Source organism: Tiliqua scincoides, chromosome 4 (genome assembly GCF_035046505.1).
Source record: "Tiliqua scincoides isolate rTilSci1 chromosome 4, rTilSci1.hap2, whole genome shotgun sequence".
Classification (NCBI taxonomy): Eukaryota; Metazoa; Chordata; class Lepidosauria; order Squamata; family Scincidae; genus Tiliqua; species Tiliqua scincoides.
In genome coordinates, this window is record NC_089824.1 from 185770025 (window position 1) to 185787730 (window position 17706).

Below are 17706 nucleotides of genomic sequence, written 5' to 3' on the forward strand. Positions count from 1 at the left end.
GTGCTGGAACGTTTCTGTGACATAGTCCTGAGGTAAGAGAAGCAATGTTCCCTAATCTTGAGGAAGACTCCTTCACTGCCCCCACCACAGGATGCAGCACACGTCCCATTGGCATGACTGCATCAGTGCTGAAAAGTTGGATAGGATCGGGCCCTTAATGAGTTTAACAAAGAGTCTATACAGCTCCTTGCTGAGGTCTTCTTACAGGCCTGTGGCATGGTTTCTCTTATACCAAGGGAAGAAAGTGGGGGGAATCTGGAACCTGTGCTTAAGAGGACAAAGCACAGTTCATTCACTGTGTCTAAACACAACACATAAAAGAGTTCACAAAGTATTCTCCTATATTCATTGAACATGTGGAGGGGGGAAAGGAAGCATGTCACCTAGCAAAGCCCCTCCATGCTGACCCACACCATTGCCCACACCCCGGACATCCCTGCATTCATTCATTCTGCAATTTAGAACAGTGGGAGGGGGGAATGACAACCCAATGGGGAATTAGTTTGGAACATAAACTGAGCTATTTCTGATTTGAGGGAAAGTAACAAGACTTATTTTCCAAGACAACTCGATATAAGTAGGTGGGTGGGAATTCACTCATCTCTAATTCTATCACACACACAGCTTTCCATTTCTCCCAGAGACCACCAGTCCCTTGCACCTAGTAGCAGAATCACACACCAACACATTGTTTGGAAAAAACCATGCATGCAAACTCAAGGAAGCCAATTTTCTTTCAGTTCTCACAAAGTTCTCTCAAATGGCCAAGGCCATTAACAGCCTCCCTTTCCTGATTATGGGTATAGCACAGCCATTTTCAACCACTGTGCTGTGGCACACTGGTGTGCCACAAATGGTCTGCAGGTGTGCCATGAGAGTTTGGGGGAGAGTCATTTGTTAATAGGGCCAATGGGGTTGTGAACTCCCCACCAACAGCCCAGTGTGCCTTGTCAATTGTCAAAAAATTGATGGTGTGCCTTGACAATTTTAGTACCTTGTCAGTGCACCGCGAGACAAAAAAGGTTGAAAATCACTGGTATAGCATAAGCCTTGAAGAAGGGTGTTCTAGCCCTAAGTGAGAAAACTGGGGGGGGGGGGGAAATCAGCAGCCTAGGTAGCAGCCATAAAAGATCAGAAGTAGGTACTACATGTCTGGCTTTCCTCTCTCTCTCTTCTGAGGGAACGGAACACATACACACACAGAGAGCGCATATGCGCCCATCTATAAAGTAAGTCACTGGTTCAGAAGCAGAAACAGCAGACTTGACCTTTGCCTGGCTTGGGCTGGAGCCGGAGGAACACCTGCCTGCAGCTGCCATAGAAAGAGGAAAAGAGACCTGTGTGTCCTCACAACTGGCTCGTGCATGGAATTCCAACATTTCCTCCACCCAAGGACAAAGCCTAGCGCTCTTTGTTGAAATGCCATGTGTCTCACAGGTAACCATGGAGCCACAACTGAGAGAAAGTCAATACTGGTGCACAGCAGCAGCCCGATCCACAGTGTCAGCAGCCAAAAGAACTGAACCAAGCTGTGCACACTACTTTGCGGTACTCATACTACGAAACACATGTTGGGCTCCCATTTCTATCTCTCATAGCTAGCAGAAAAGTAGAAGAATAAGACAGAAGTCTTGGAAGATTTTGTGTCTTCTTGTTCGAATGTAGATTGCCACCCTGAGACCGAAGCCCCTTTATTTACCAAAAAGAGGAAAATACATTTTAGAAATGAAAATAATAATAATACATTAATACATGTGAATTCTAGTATACAGAAAAGACAAATTGGGGGAGAGGCGTTGCAAAGAAGCAAATACCACAAGTAAACCTAAGAGTTTGAGGTCTGACTATTTGCTGCCCCCCTGCCTGCCTCATGCTAAACATCAACAGAACATGTAGATACTATTTCTGACAAACAGCAAAGGATTAAAGCAAAAAGCTTTCTCTTCCGAGGTCACTCTGTGGTGCACCTCCTGAAGAGGAAATTCCGACCACTGAGTGACCTGGCCCCAACTGTGACATGAAGAGTAGCTCGCAGCAACACCCTTTCCCCCCTCCAGCAGGCTAAGGCAGATTCAGGCTAAGACTCTGGCAAAGAGCCCAGAGATCCACAACTACCACAAAACAGAAAGGAAGCATTTTGTTGGGGAAACAATCTCTTGCAATCTAGATGTGGATAGATTTGTAAGGCTGGGCTGTCTAGGAGAACATGACAATAGGGCTTGTGGTCAGGTGGAAGCGGGTTTTTACAATCTACGCTTTACAGCGTTGTAGTAAATGGTACTTAAATACCTCCTATCTCTGTACCGTGGTTACAGTCCAAATGCTGCACTGTAGCTACTACAGTTTACTACTGTAGCTACAAGTAAAGGGATACTTTTAACTATAAAATGACTAATTTAACATCACATGTAGTTTGGCCCAGAACACCAGTCATGCATGCTCCTTACCCTCAACTTCCAGAGTTACAGATTTTTCCTTTACCAAGCAGTGAGGACTTTTCCAGAAAAGTAAAAAACCAGATTGGAATCATGTTTCCCATCTTCATCAATGATCCACAGCCTATCCTATCTCACTTCTTACTGCTGTAGGTAGCAAGCCTATCCTTCCTTACAGATACTGTAGTTCCCTAATCTTAAAAGGCTACTCACCAGAAATAGAAAACAATATGAAAGACAACTACAAGGGCTGAGCCCTGCCACAACCCATGTTGCCAATTCTATCCCCGTATCTACTCAGGTAACACCATTACAGAACCCATTGACAGCCAATATCACACACTCATTCACCTGATATATCGCATGATATACGCTATTATTTGCCAACAACAGTGTTCTTCTGTTGAATACACAGGACAAACAGGTCTGCCCCTGAGCAAAAGAATAAAAGGACACAAATCAAACGCCAGAAATGACAAAATCCAGAAACCAGGGGAGCGACATGTCTATCTTCCAGGCATACTGCTGCAGATCTTCAAGCGACAACTTTTCAACAGAAAAAAAAACTTCAAAAAGAAATTAGACTGAGAAATAAGAATTTATGAGACTTAGGGCTCAATCCCATGGGCCAGTAGCACCAGCACTAGGTGTCGTAAAGCACATCTATGACACCTTTGGAGTAAGAAGCGCCGGTACTGGCCCAGTGCCAGGAGGAGGACACTGCGAGGTCACTGAAGGTAAAACAGTGCGGCCTTTTGGGCCGGGAGGAGGGCAGCATGGCGCTTAGGATTGGGCTGTTAATACACATTACAGGAGAAGGTCTTAATTCAGATGGGTTTTTAAAAATCACATTACAGAGTTGATTATCACTGCTATGAGATTGTTAACTATTGTTTGTTAACTATGAAATATAATCATGCTTATCTTGTATAATTTTGAGTTTCTTACATGATTGGCCTCGTTTCACTTCCTCTGAATTAATATTGCTGAGTATTCTTTTACTCTAAACTCTTGTACAGATAGGCTCGTCTACAGGGGATTTCACCTCATGTTATTACCCTTCTGGAAGCTTTCCACGTTCCAATCCAAGTATTTTCCAAATAAATGTGCATATTCTTAATTGCTATAACATGTTCATTTGCAATTAAACTGAGCTCTATAATACCTAGGAACATAATTCAAAAACGCTTGTTATGCAGGCCATATATGTCTTTTGCACTACAGAATTATGCCTACTTGAACAGCAGGGCCATGGTGAGAATAATAAGTTTATCTTCATTCCCGCTGCACACATGCAAGGATATCACACAAGATCGCTTAGGACAAGACTAGAGCCATGAGCCTTTGAACTTATTTAGTGGTGCAGGTTTCCACGTCAGGATCTAGTGACATAGGTGCCTAGAAGTTCCAGAAGCAAGGGCTGGGTAGAACAGTGTTTGTCTATGAGACAGAAAGTCTATGGTTTAAATCTCACCTCCACCATGAACTCAAGAGGTGGCCTTAGGTAAGCCACTCCTTCTCAGCCTTAGTTCCTCAGTTGCAATATAGGGATAATAATGCTTGTTTACCATAGAAGGTTATTATAAGGATTACAACAAGATAATAAATGTAAAGCACTTTGCATACTTGATAATAATGCTTAACGTCTGTATGATGCTCTCATCATCCTCCACTGGTTCACATTAATAGCATCCATGAGGTTTATACTGGAGTGAGTGTTTCTTTCAGCTCAGCACAGGATGACAGCTGCATCAACCAAGACGACCACAGAGCAGCAGTGATCCTGCCAGCCTTCAGTAATCCATCTGCCTAGCAGATGTGGCTGAGTTCTTCATCTTACAGGCAAGCATAAAATACCTATGGAAATGCAAACTCCACGTGGTCTGGGGGGGGGGATCCTCCCCTCAAACATTAAAACAGGAAGGCAGATGCAAGCTGGAAAGTGAAGGGAAACAGTGGATCCGAGTGGTAAATCCAAGTAAATGGACAGTACATTTGATTAATCGGATGAATGGGGTCAAGGGCATAATATACTATAGAAGCCCACACCTAAAGAGGACTTGCAGAAAGACCTCCTCTCTTGAAGCAAGGTGACGGCATCTGACCTGGATACCTTTAAAAGGGGATTGGACACATTTCTGGAGGAAAAATCCATTACAGGTTACAAACCATGATATGTATGTGCAACCTCCTGATTTTAGAAATGGGCTATGTCAGAATGCCAGATGCAAGGGAGGGCACCAGGATGCAGGTCTCTTGTTATCAGATGTGCTTCCTGGGGCATTTGTTGGGCCGCTGTGAGATACAGGAGGCTGGACTAGATGGGCCTATGGCCTGATCCAGTGGGGCTGTTCTTATGAGAGCCCTCCCCTCATAAGAGTGCTGCAGGTATCAAAGAAGAGTCTCCTTCAAGTCAGCATTTGGCGAGCTTAACACTCAGCACTGTGCAAACACAAACAAAGAGAGTGGCACCCCAAATGGTTAACAACACGCAAATGCACACAAATAGATGACTTGTCCTGAAGGGCTGGATGTCATATATCACATGTATGAGAATAAATAAACACTAGCAAAAAATGCAGACATACCCACAGTTTTTGTAACCAGTCACAGCAATTATGCTACCATGTCACCAAAGGGCATCACAGTAACTGATGCTCAGCAAAACATGCACTAACTAAAGAGCCACATGTCCAGCCAAGACTTCTATGTTTTAGCAATTCATAGCGGGACAAATCCAAGCAGTTTCTGTATTTCTGAACTGCCAACTCCTGAAAGCAGGCCAGCCAGGAGGGCCACTAATATTCTGTGGCATTTGACATGGTTAACTTTGAGCTTAACTGGAGCATAGGCAGAAGGACTCGCACTTCAAGCCCCTGATGGGGGGCACAGGGTTGCTTTGAAGAGGACCGTAGGATCACTATTTTCTAGTAGATTATTTACCTCAGATATCAGCACTAGCCAGCGCACACAGGCTGGGATGAAGACTGTTGCCATTTTCTCTCTCTCACACACTCACCTGATTATTTTGTTTTGTAACTGTCCAGAAAGTCCTTTAAGAGGCGAATGCCCAAAAGATGGTATACAAACAAGTGAAAATAGAAAGGACACTCTGGTTCATACTCACATCCTTGAAACTAATCTCTCCATTCCAAGTGCAACAAACCTGTAACTGTTCTCAAGATGCTTGCAAGGAGGAAACATCAGCCACTCAGCTGGAAAATGCTACCAACTAGAAGACATAATCAAGTGGCTGTTCAGGCAGTTTTATAAACAAAACAGTCCTCCAGCAAGAGAGACAATCAAACCAACTATAGAGGCATCTTACACAGCAGAAACACAATGTATTGCTAAAGCTACAATCAAATTCAGATTATGAAGGATGTTTCACAGACTGCTTCAAAAATGTTCATAGTTAGCTAGTGCTAGAGCACCAGACAAAGTGTTAGGGCAAACTACACATTATGATGAGCATATACTTGAAATTTCTCTCAAAATTGAAGCTGGAGGGGGGAGTGGCTCTAACTACTTGCCCTTGCCATGGTCCCAGTCCATATCGAAGGTCCCCCGGTTATTTATTCTCGGAGGGAGGCACCCATTATTGTCTATTAGGCAAAGCGTTCAGCTAGATCAGTGATTTTCAGCCTTTTTCCATCGCACAGCCCACTGACAAGGTGCTAAAATTTTCAAGGCACACCATTAGTTTTTTGACAATTGACAAGGCATGCTGAACTTCCGGCAGGGCCAGTGGCCCTACTAAAAAATGAGCTTTCCCCAAACTCCTGCAGAACATCTGATGCACACTAGCATGCCGCAGCGCAGTGATTAAAAATGACTGGCTTAGATAATCTCATTGTATAACCTTATACAGGTTACTTTCAGTTGCCATATAGAGAAATGGCAGTAATATTGGCCTACACTCTCAGTAAGTAGATAAAAGTTAAATACTATAATACTTTCTGCATCTTGAGCCTATTTATGTTAACACAGAAGTCCCACTGATTTCTCACAGAAGCATGCATAAAATTGCAATCTAAATGGTTAATAATCCTAATTTGGCCCCACTGTTAGTGGTCACTTAGGGTGAGAAAGGCAAGCAATAAATGCTTTTAAGGCCCAAATCCTAACCAATTTTCCAGCACTGGCATAGCTGTGGCAATGGGACATATGCTGCATGCTGAAGTTGGGTGGCCGTCACAAAGTACTCCTCAAAGTAAGAGAATATTTGTTCTCTTTCCTCAGAGCAGCAATGCTCTTAATGCTGAAAAGTGAGTTAGGATTGCACCCTAAATAAGTTAAATATTTGAATCAGTTTGCTGACACTGAATATCTCTACGATGTCTCCCAAAATATGTATTTTATTTTTCACATTTTTGTCACCCTTCCTCTAACGAGCTCAGGGTAGTGTACATAGTTCCTACTTGCCTTTTGTCCTCGCAACAAATCTGTGAGACAGGTAAGGCTGAGAGACATTGGTCTCATTCCCATTGGAAGAGAGAGTAAATACTCTACAGATCAGAAAGGAAGGGAAATTATTCATCAGAAAAATTGGCAATCAATGCTAACAATACAAGAGAGGCTCAATTTTCCCCAACAATTTTCCCAGTTTGAAAAACTGGTCAAATACACATGCTAGGAAAACAAAGCATATCTGCATAATATTCAAAATACATGAGTATTCATAAATATTCATATTACTAAAATATCCACTTTCTGCAAAATCTTCCCCACAAGCTCCAAGTGTCAAGAAAAATCTGTTATTGAGCTACCCACAGCGGAACTATATACTTTTCCTAACACAACAGCCTAACACAAAAAAAACTGCAGTTGCTTCCATTTGTCCCTCCTTCACACTAACTCACAAGGATTTAAGACAGCAGCAGCCAGGTCCACAACTAGCTGAAGAAACTGACAACTCAATAGAAGTCCTGTCCTTTTTGACCCCAACCAGCCTGTTGTGGCATTATTTGAAAATCTTTATCCAGCATTTTCCCTTTGTTTCTCTATTGGGAAAAGCACTATTGTCATTCTCTCCTAAATATAATAAAAGGTCACAGGACACCATTACTCCATTTCCTGGTTTTGCTGTGAAACTGCTTCAAAACACTGAAGGGGAGGGGGAAAAAATCAACAACATAGACACTTTTGATTCTCCTCCAACCTAAACTTTTTCAAACAGCCAAGTCTGCACAGATGTTAGAGCAAAGAGTGTTTTCATCACCTTCACCCAAAGAGTTGCCATCTATCTCTTTCTAGTCCAGGGTGACAAATGTTTCACAGGAGATACCAGCATTTGTATTTCCAAGTGCACTGGTAGGATCTCAGCATCTCCACCCTCACTTCAGCATTTGCTCAAAAGAGCCAGATTCAACCCTGGACAGCAAGCAGATCCAGTCTCTGTCTCTTAAAATGTTGGTTAAAACGTTAGAGACCAAAAGTGTCAAAGAAGAGGAGAGTTTAAGAAGAGAACAGCAAAGGGCAGGTAGTGATTTCCTACTCATTTGAGGCTATGAGTTGCTTTTATTCCTAGTTCAAGACTATAATATAAGGTAGGAAATAAAGGAAGTGACCCTGGAAAAATCAGATATTGCTTGTTTATAAGAACAAGAACCCTTCCGCACCGACAGCAAAAACTCAGAATTGCCCCCATCAGTGGTTGGACGTGTGTAGGATAGGTGCAGTAGGACAACATGGTCCCAAGGCCTGAGCAAGTGACAGCCCAATCCTATCCACACTTTCCTGGGAGTAAGCCCCATTGACTGCAATGGGACTTACTTCTGAGTAGACATGCATAGTATTGGGCTGTGAGTGAAGTAACTGCAGTAACACATAGCACAAGAGCACACTACAAAAGCTAGTAGGGCACATGTGTGCCCTGACTACTGAAGACAGATAGGATCTTCACCTTAGAACATTCTCCTATATGGAGTCCTAACCAGGCAATACCGCAGACTTGAGCCATTACAACTAATTATTCCTTTCATTGGTAGCAGCCTTGGTATTCATAAAGCATCTGCCACACACCCCATTACACTGGTGGTTTAAGAGCAACAGGACAAACAAGCTTAGATTTCTAGGTACCCAAGTACCTGCCAAGGGGCCATCAACAATTTAGCCCAGCAACTTGAGGAACCCTGAAAGTCACAAGATGCCAGCATTGAGGGGGAGGCACTCTGCACATGCTCAGACACTTCACACGCTTCCGGGCCTGATCCTTGACATTCAAGGGATCGACTTTGAGAATGACCCTTAGTTCCATCTGAGTGAGCAACAGCAGACGTAGAAGATCCTCCATGCTCCAGCTCTCCAACCTGCAGCACCCCCACAAGACGATCCCAGGCGGAATGTGGAACTGGGGAATGGACCAGGTACCAACTCCCCACGCAAAGCTTCGCCAGCATGACTGGCACAGGAGCGGGAGCTGCCCAAGCAGACCCTGGAACTCCACTCAGGCTGCAGTGCTATCCACACTTACCTGGGAGTAAGTTCCACTGAGTATAGTGGGACGTCTGAGTAGACATGCATAGGATTGGGCTTTCAGTTCTCCGCAGGATGAGTAAGGCTACAACCCTATGCACATTTGCCTGGGAGTAAGCCCTATTGACTATAATGGGACTTCTGAGTAGACAGGCATACTGTGACTCAGGGATGCCTCTCCTCCCCGTCCTGCCCGCGCAGGCAGAAGGAGAGAAAACTCTCCGTGCAAGGCCAGCAGGAGTCAAGCGGTGGGTCCAGCTGGTCCTGCGGAGGGGGCAGCCCCCGCGCCCCTTCAGGCGCAAACACTCACTCACCCACTCGCTCCCCGCGGCGCTCCCAGCCACTCTGGCTCCGTCTGCCCGATCGCAACTCAGCCAGCCCTTCGCTGCTGCAGACCAGACGCGCTCTCCCGAATTGACACATTCGAGCAGCGCCTATTGGCTAGTGCCTGCGCCGCTCGCGCACAGAGGCCCGCCTCGCCTGGCTGCTCCACCGCCGCGCCCACTTGTTCCCCCCAGAGGTACACGTGGGCGCTGCTGCTGGCTGGGAGGCTGCAAGCGGGGGTCCCGCAGGCGCTTGCTTGCTAGCTCCTGGCTCAGCGCCCGTGTCCCAGTGGGTGGTGGATAAGGAAGACTCTCTGGCTGCAATCCAAAACACACTTTCCTGGGAGTAAGCCCCATTGAACATAATGGAACTTACTTTTGAGTAGACATGCATAGGCTTGTGCTGCCTGCCTGGCTGTAGGTGGCCGCCACAGTGGTAATAAGAGATTCGAGGCTTCTCTTCTTCAGGCTGTCCTAGGCTGCAATCCTATATGCACTTTCCTGGAACTGGGCCCTACTGAATGCAATGGGACTTAATTCTGTGTAGACATGCATAGGATTGTGCCCCCAGCCCACTGTCCCTCCCCCCCCCAATCTGGCTTCCCCCTCTGTTTGAAGTGGCAAACACAAGACTAGACTCTTCTCACAGGCACACAGCATCCTATGACTGTGCAGACCTCATGCTATTTTTCAGCTTAACACAGTCAGTTCTCATCTTGTGCTTAGGGTTTGGTTCCTGCAAAACACAGTGCACTGTTTCTCAAACTGCCTCTTTCGCTTGGGTTCCCATTCATTTCAATGTTTTATTTTTAGTATATTAGACTTGATGCCACCATGGTATGTGACTGCATTTGGGGAGATCTGTACTTTTAACAGGCTATATGTATATGCTTTTAACAATGATAGTCAATGGGGCTTACTCCTGGGTAAGTGAGGCTAGGATTGCAGTCTAGGATTGTTAAAACTTTTTCCTGCTTGATGATGTCACTTACAGCCATGACATCACTTCCAGGTTACTGAGTTCACTTCCGGTGGGTCCCAAGAGATTGTCATTCTAAAAAGCGGGTCCTTGACTCACAAGTTTGAGAACCACTGACCTAATGGATAATGAATTAGCAGATACTGAATCTTGATACTTGAGCCTATTGGGAAAATGGGGTTAGGTTCCAGGGGTCCCTCTTCACCATACACTCTATGAACTTTATGAACCGGAATCTTAACTTGAAGCCTGTGGGGCTGGGTGATAGCAATGGTTTATCAACATCTGATGCTGGGTATGTCTTGATTCCTTGAAGGTGCCGGCCCAGCAATGAGGCCTCAGAGTTCAGCAGTGGGGAGAGGGTTGCTTCACCTGTCCTCCACCTGTCTCTTGGTTCCTTCCCTGGGCTTGTCCCAGCCCCAGAGCAGCTCTCAGGGAGCCTTCCAGCGACCTCTCATCATCACCAGCATTGTGAAGGTTCAGCTGGAGTCCCCAAGATGGTGGGGCAAGTCTGGAAGCAGACACAAATTATTTTCCAGGGGCCTTTTTGATAAGGAATCAATGCCTTTTTGATAAGGAAAATTGACCCAATGCATACAACTTTCTAAAAAAACAAGTATAATTGGCTGGCGTGATTACTGCAATCCCCTCACCCATTGGCTGTATAATCTATAGGCATCTCTTCCTCTTCCCCCCTGCACAGCACCAGTGCTCTCTTCTGCTCACAAGAAGGCTACAGTCTCTTCTTCTCCTCCCCCAGCAACCTCTCTTGTCCCTGCCTGCCTGCTTGTAGCTACTCCAAGCCCTCCAAGTGCGCCAGCACAATATTTGAAGATGATGAGAACTGTGTGTCAGATAACTGAGAGGTAGGTGGCAATTCTGCCCCTCACAGATAAACAAACTCACATATAAAGAGAACTGACTGTAACTACTGAGCATCTTGTATGTTGATACTCATATGGAGGACTGGACTGACCCTGCCCACCTCATACTACTACAGTAGTAGTGTACTACTACTACACAATGTGTAACTACTGCTTACACATTGTGGGATATAAGCCTTGTTCCCTTTTCTATAATCACCCAATTTTCCTACTTGATGAGGCACTGCTGAATGTTTGGACTGGCTTGACTGTGTTTGAAACAAGAAGCTGTAGGGCAGTTTCTTAGTATACATGTCTGTTCGAGCGCGTACATTTAATTCCAAATGATTGTATGTGTGTATACTCATTTTAAAAATCAACATGGTGACTGGCCCCCCTCCAAAATGTAAAAGACAGATCACATGTACTGCAATATGTGCATTCAATATGATATATGAATGTGAAACATACATGGATAAATATAATAATCATGTACACTGTACACAGATTGTACGTACTTGAAGATAATGGGGAAATAGAACCTGATGTTGTATCTGTGATATATCCCATTCATGCATGCTTGGTGCAGTCACCTTGTGATGACATGTATACAATCAGACATAAATATTTTCAGTCAAGGATCCTCTGCAGCACATTGGTGTAAGGGCAAACCAAGAATTTCTGATTGCACTGACCAGTCTGGAATTAATACTAACAAATCTCTCTATTCTATCTCAACTGTCACAACTTTATTTTTCTGTCCGAAGTCTCAAACTCATGAGATTCTTTGTTCACATTTTACAAAGCCAGTTACTACTGGTGAGAAACATAAAGCATAAAAAAAACAAAAAAACCACAGACTAATTATGTCCCAGCCTTTAAAAAAGAAAACAAAAAATAAATAAACCCACAAGCACCTAGACGTTTATACCACAGGAGAAATGAAAGCTGCTGATAATATCATGGCTCTATCAAACATACAGTAGCCTCATTTGGATGCACTCATAAATGGCTACATGTCCAGGAGACATAAGACAAAGTGAAAAATTTGCGTTTGTTGCAAAGCTGGAATTATCTGAGCAAAACTTCCACTGACAGACACAGCCTGGAATCTTGCTCCACACACCCACAAATGACACACCTTGTGGACTCGCCCATTGTACATTCATCCTCAGGTGCTGTGGCGGCAAGGTGCCCATCTACAAATATCAGGCTGTGGTTAATGCACTGGGAATCAGGTGCCCCACACTTAGATGCGTTGACTCCACTAGACCTGACACTACTAGAACTGCAAAGCCCTTTCACGCTCTCTCGTATTCTCACACTGAAGTGTGAGGGTTGATCAAAGTAGGGGGATCAATGGTGATATTTCATGCTGTGTTCAAGTCTGCAAATGAGAAAACCAATTAGAAACAAATGGCTGCAAGCCATTGTAAAACATAGATATTGTGGAAGGCTATTTAGCACAAGGGTGTGAGATGTCACACTGTAACACAAAAGGCATGACTAGTTAGCAGAGGCAGAGCCCTTGGTCCCTGAAGCCCTCAAAGTTTTTTGAGAAAACAACAAAGAGTCTTGTGGCACCTTAAAGACTAACACATTTATTTCAGCATAAGTTATTGTGGAATACAGTCCACATCATCAGATGCATGAAGTGAAATCTTCAGTAGACAGGTAGGTGTACAGGGGTATCAAATTTTCTTTTTTTAAACAGCAAAAGGAAATGCACCAAAACTGACAATATGCACAGTGACCATAGCTACTGAAAACCTCATAACAACGCTAAGAGTAATAGAATCACATAGTCCTAGAAGTGGAAGAGATCTTCAAGGCCATCTAGTCCAACCCCCTGCTTGAAGTAGGAAAATCCTCTCTAGAGCATCACCAAAGGTGCCTTTCAAGCCTTTGCCTGAAGACCCTCCCCACAAGGGAGAACCCACCACTTTCCTCCGTAATCTAGGGCACAATCCTATGCATGCCTACTCAGAAGTAAGTAAATTGTGTTCAATGGGATTTACTCCTAGGAAAGCATATATAGGATTGCAGCCCTATTCCACTGTTGAACTGCTCTTACTGCTAAGAATTTCGTCCTGATATCTAATGTAAACAATGGGCACAATCCTAACCAGGTCTACTCAGAAGTAAGTCCTATTTTGTTCAATTGGGCTTACTCTCAGGAAAGCATGGTTAGGATTGCAGCCTTTTCCTCCTGCAGCTTAAGCTAAATTAATGAAGGGCTAAATGACACCTTATGCTTTGTCTTTGGGAGTTTTTCCTTATCATTGCATTCAGGGTGCAGCAAAATCATGGTGGGGGGTAGAGGGTTTTAATACTTGCACCTGCTGTGGTTTCCATTTGGAATATATTTCTCTTCTGTACATTTTTAAAAGGAAATAAAGCTTCCATGGACTTTTTTGAAATTTTTTTTCCCTTCTGTAAATAGAGTGCAAAGACACATTCCCAGTCGGAACCATTACATAGGGTATTATAGCTCTCCTTCCATCATGGTTTAGCTATACCTGCATCACATGTGACACATGCCATGTAGTTTGGCTCCAACTATGTAATGAGATAAGAACCCCCTCTAGTGATTCAGACTCCATCCACTCATGGTAGCAATGGTGGTGGTTCTCTGTCTAACTTTCCTATCAAGGTTTTCTGCTGAAGGATTGTCACTTTTGCATCTGCAGCAGAATGTCTTTGGAGATTGCAATACAGTATATCACCCCCTACCATACCTAATGTCATATTTGTGTACATTTATTCTTTTGCTTAGAGGTTGACCTATTTATCCGAAGTAGACAGCAGAACAGTGTGTCAGATAATAGCATGTGTGATGTCAGAGGACAGATAAGTGAAGCCCCTGATACTGTAGGTAGCTGAAATTGCTGGTCCTGATAGTGGTGTTGCCTGAGTAGATATGGGGACGGAGTTGGGGCTTGCAGCAGGGTCTGCTTCCTGCATCTGTGTCTGTTTTATCTTTTGCTGTTGTTGATGAGTCCTTTTTGGAGATTAAGGGGCAGTCTGTAAGCAAGAACTGGCCTACCACCAAGACTTATGAGAGAGAAGTTGATTATTTATAAGATAGTTTTTATATTCCTGTAAGCTGCTTTGGATGCCCATTTGGGCAACAACATAAGAACATAAGAACAGCCCCACTGGATCAGGCCATAGGCCCATCTAGTCCAGCTTCCTGTATCTCACAGCGGCCCACCAAATGCCCCAGGGAGCACACCAGATAACAAGAGACCTGCATCCTGGTGCCCTACCTTGCATCTGGCATTCTGACAAAGCCCATTTCTATTTTCTTTTGTCTGTCCTAATTCTCCCAACACTAAATTTTAGTGGATGTCCCCTGGTTCTGGTGTTATATGAGAGTTTAAAGAGCATCTGTCTATCCACTTTATCCTTCCCATGCATAATTTTGTATGTCTCAATCATGTCCCCCCTCAGGCGTCTCTTTTCTAGGCTGAAGAGGCCCAAATGTCGTAGCCTTTCCTCACAGGGAAAGTGCCCCAGCCCAGTAATCATCTTAGTTGCTCTCTTTTGCACCTTTTCCATTTCCACTATGTCCTTTTTGAGATGTGGTGACCAGAACTGAATACTCCAGGTGTGGCCTTACCATTGATTTGTACAACAGCATTACAATATTAGCCGTTTTGTTCTCAATACCTTTTCTAATAATCCCAAGCATAGAATTGGCTTTCTTCACCGCCGCCGCACATTGCGTCAACACTTTCATCGAGCTGTCCACCACCACCCCAAGATCTCTCTCTGGATCTGTCACAGACAGCTCAGAACCCATTAGCCTATACATTTATGAATGAATGAAGTAGTCTAAGAGGGGCTGTAGCTCATTGATGATATGTTGGGAGTGGTTTTAGCTGGATGCCCAGATGACAACTAGTGCTGTCATTTTTTCTTCTAGGTCTGTCCTGTATTCAGCTGTTCCTGGGTTCCAGTCTAGCCAGGTTAATCTGTTTCTTAACTTCATTAGGTGAATGCTGTAGTTTCAGGAATCGTTCAGGTGTGAGTCCCTATCTGATGAACTGGAGCAAATATGGTTGCATCTGGTTTGGCTGTGGACAATAGATTGTGTTGTGTGTTGTGTGTGAAAGCTGGAAGCACGTAGGTGTGTATGACCAGGTTTTTCAACTCTAGCTAGAACTATTCCTGGATATTTTTTTCTCCTTGTGATACAATTAAACCAGAGAGGCCCTGTTAAAATCTCCAGGATTGCTTCAGTAGTCACCTGGAGATTGATGCTGATTTCTGGAGACTGCAGGCTAATCCTGGAGGGTTGGCAACCCTTTGTATAGTATGTTTCTGGTAAGGAGTGGTGTATATAAGTCCATCATTATTCACAAAGGCCTTCTTCCAGAACTGCAGGTAGTTTCAGCCCTGGGAAAGGCCTATTTTCATTCCAAACCAGCTTACATTTGAAAAAGAAAAGTGATCGCCCTGCTCTGAATGGGGTTGCACTCCCTCTGAAGGAGCAGGTTTGCAGCTTACGGGTTATCCTGAATGTACAGCTGCTCCTGGATAGTTTCAGCTGCAACCATCCAGGTGATGGTTGTGGTGAAGGGAGCCTTTGCTCAGTTTCAGCTCATCTGACAGCTGCAGCCATATCTGGTTCACTCAGACTTGACTTGGCCATGGTGACCCATGCCCTAGTGACATCTAGATTAGTTTACTGCAACATTCTCTACATGGGGCTGCCTTTGAATACTGTCCAGAAACTGCCATTATTGCAGAATACGGCTGCCCATACGGTTGCAGGAGCTCAGTGGTTTGACTCAGCTGGGCTGTTCCTTCGGTGGCTATCCTGGCTACTTGTTCATTTCCAGGCACAATTCAAGATGCTTGTTTTGACTTTTAAAGCTCTTTATGGCTCAGAACCAGGGTATTTGAAGGACCACCTCCTGCCATATAATCCAAATTATCCTCTGAGGTCATCAGAGGGGTCCTCTTAACCGTTCTGCCATTGATGGAGATGAGAGGGATCGCAGCAAGAACCTGGGCCTTCATTTTTATGTTACTTTTATAGATAATTTTTATTTTTTCGGGTTTAGTTTTTGGTGTTTACTGATGTGTTTGATAATTGCTACACCAAACCTCTTTACATGTTATTTGCCTCAGAATACTTTTTGAAAGTCTCTGGATGCACTGTAGTCCTTCTGTCTTCCATAGCCCAACACTGCTGCGCTGCTGGAATTGTTCTTTGTAAACCAGTTTTGGTTTGCCTTTTAATTGGGTCAGAAGTGGCATACTGCTAACTTGTCACCATCCAGACAGTGTGAGTGGGGTGTATGATAGAGATTTGAGATGATGGTTATCAATGCTGTAAGTGCCAACAGGGAAACTTCCTGTTTTTCCTGCTTTTGGGGTTCTGAACACAGCTCGCAAACTATGACTTGACTCCCTTTTTTTTTTTTTTTTGCTGTGCAACTAGGACTAGATCAGAATAATTTTTTTCCCATGTTTATCCCACCCTTTCTTCGAGGAGTTTTAGGCAGCATGCATTGTTCTTCCCCCTCCCCATTTTATTCTCCCAACCACCCTGCAAGGTAGGTTAGGCTGAGACAGTCACCCACTGATCTTCATAGTTGAGAGGCGATTTGAACCCTGGTCTTCATCCAGCACGTTAAGCACTATGCCACAGTGGGTCCCTTGTGCAGGTTGCCTTAAAGCACATTGTAGCCTGCTGGATACTATCCTGGACACACTGCCTTTCACACTGACTCCAGCCTTGTTTTGCCTTAGTTACATGTTGGGAGACCCAAAAAGGTCTTTGCTTAATTATGCAGGGAGGCTCAGTCTGTTTAAACAACAACACTGATAGCTGGAAGGTAGAGCACTTCTCTCTTCTTGCACCAACAGCCATCAAAAGTTCCCTCCCCTGAGGTCTTCCTGCCTTGTCACCTGCAGTTGCTCATCCCTGAACTGTGGGTTGTTGGCACTGTTTTTGTTTCATACCAACCTCATATTTTTGGACTGCTGCACTTTGGAAGCTCCAATGATAATTGACTTTTTGAAGCAGGCAAGTAAACACAGCATCAGCACAACCCTAACCAACTTTCCAGCACCAGTGCAGCCACATTACAACCCCATGGGAAGACAGCAAACATTCCCTTACCTTGAGGAGGCCTCCCTGACTACCTTCCCACTGCAGGATGCAGCATGCACCCCATTGGCACAGCTGCATCAGCATGGAAAAGTTAGTTAGAATGGGGCTGATAGCGAACTACAGGGAGCTACTGCAATGACAGTCGGTAGATGGCGCTGTTTAACTGTGGAACATCATCCAGGTGCATTGTCCTTTCACACTGCAATCCTGTGCATGCTTACCTGTGAATAAACTGCATTGGGCAAAATAGTGCTTCCTTCTGAATAAACATATATAGGCCTAAGCTGTTTGTTGCATCAAAAAAACAACACAGTTTCTTATGTCACCTTAAAGACATAAGGTGGCATCCACAGTAATGCTTCCATTACTGGAAGCTTCCCCACCCTGTCCTTTCCACTCTGTGTGGCAGGGAGCTTCTGTTCACAAGTGTACTTCTATAGAGATGCCACTCTAGGAGAGCTGGCAGAAGTCCAAGGAGAGAAAGGGGGCAGGGAAGCTCAAG

General features: G+C 44.4%; 1 protein-coding gene across 1 annotated transcript in view; it reads right to left on the minus strand.

Annotated features, from left to right (window-relative positions):
- The window catches only part of DENND2C (DENN domain containing 2C), a 69305-nt gene extending 60024 nt beyond the window's left edge, over positions 1-9281 (minus strand). Inside the window, exon 1 of the mRNA XM_066624913.1 lies at positions 9227-9281. The gene's annotated coding sequence lies outside the window, so the exon portion shown is untranslated. The remainder of the gene's footprint in view (positions 1-9226) is intronic.
- Between the last annotated feature and the right edge of the window lie 8425 nt (positions 9282-17706).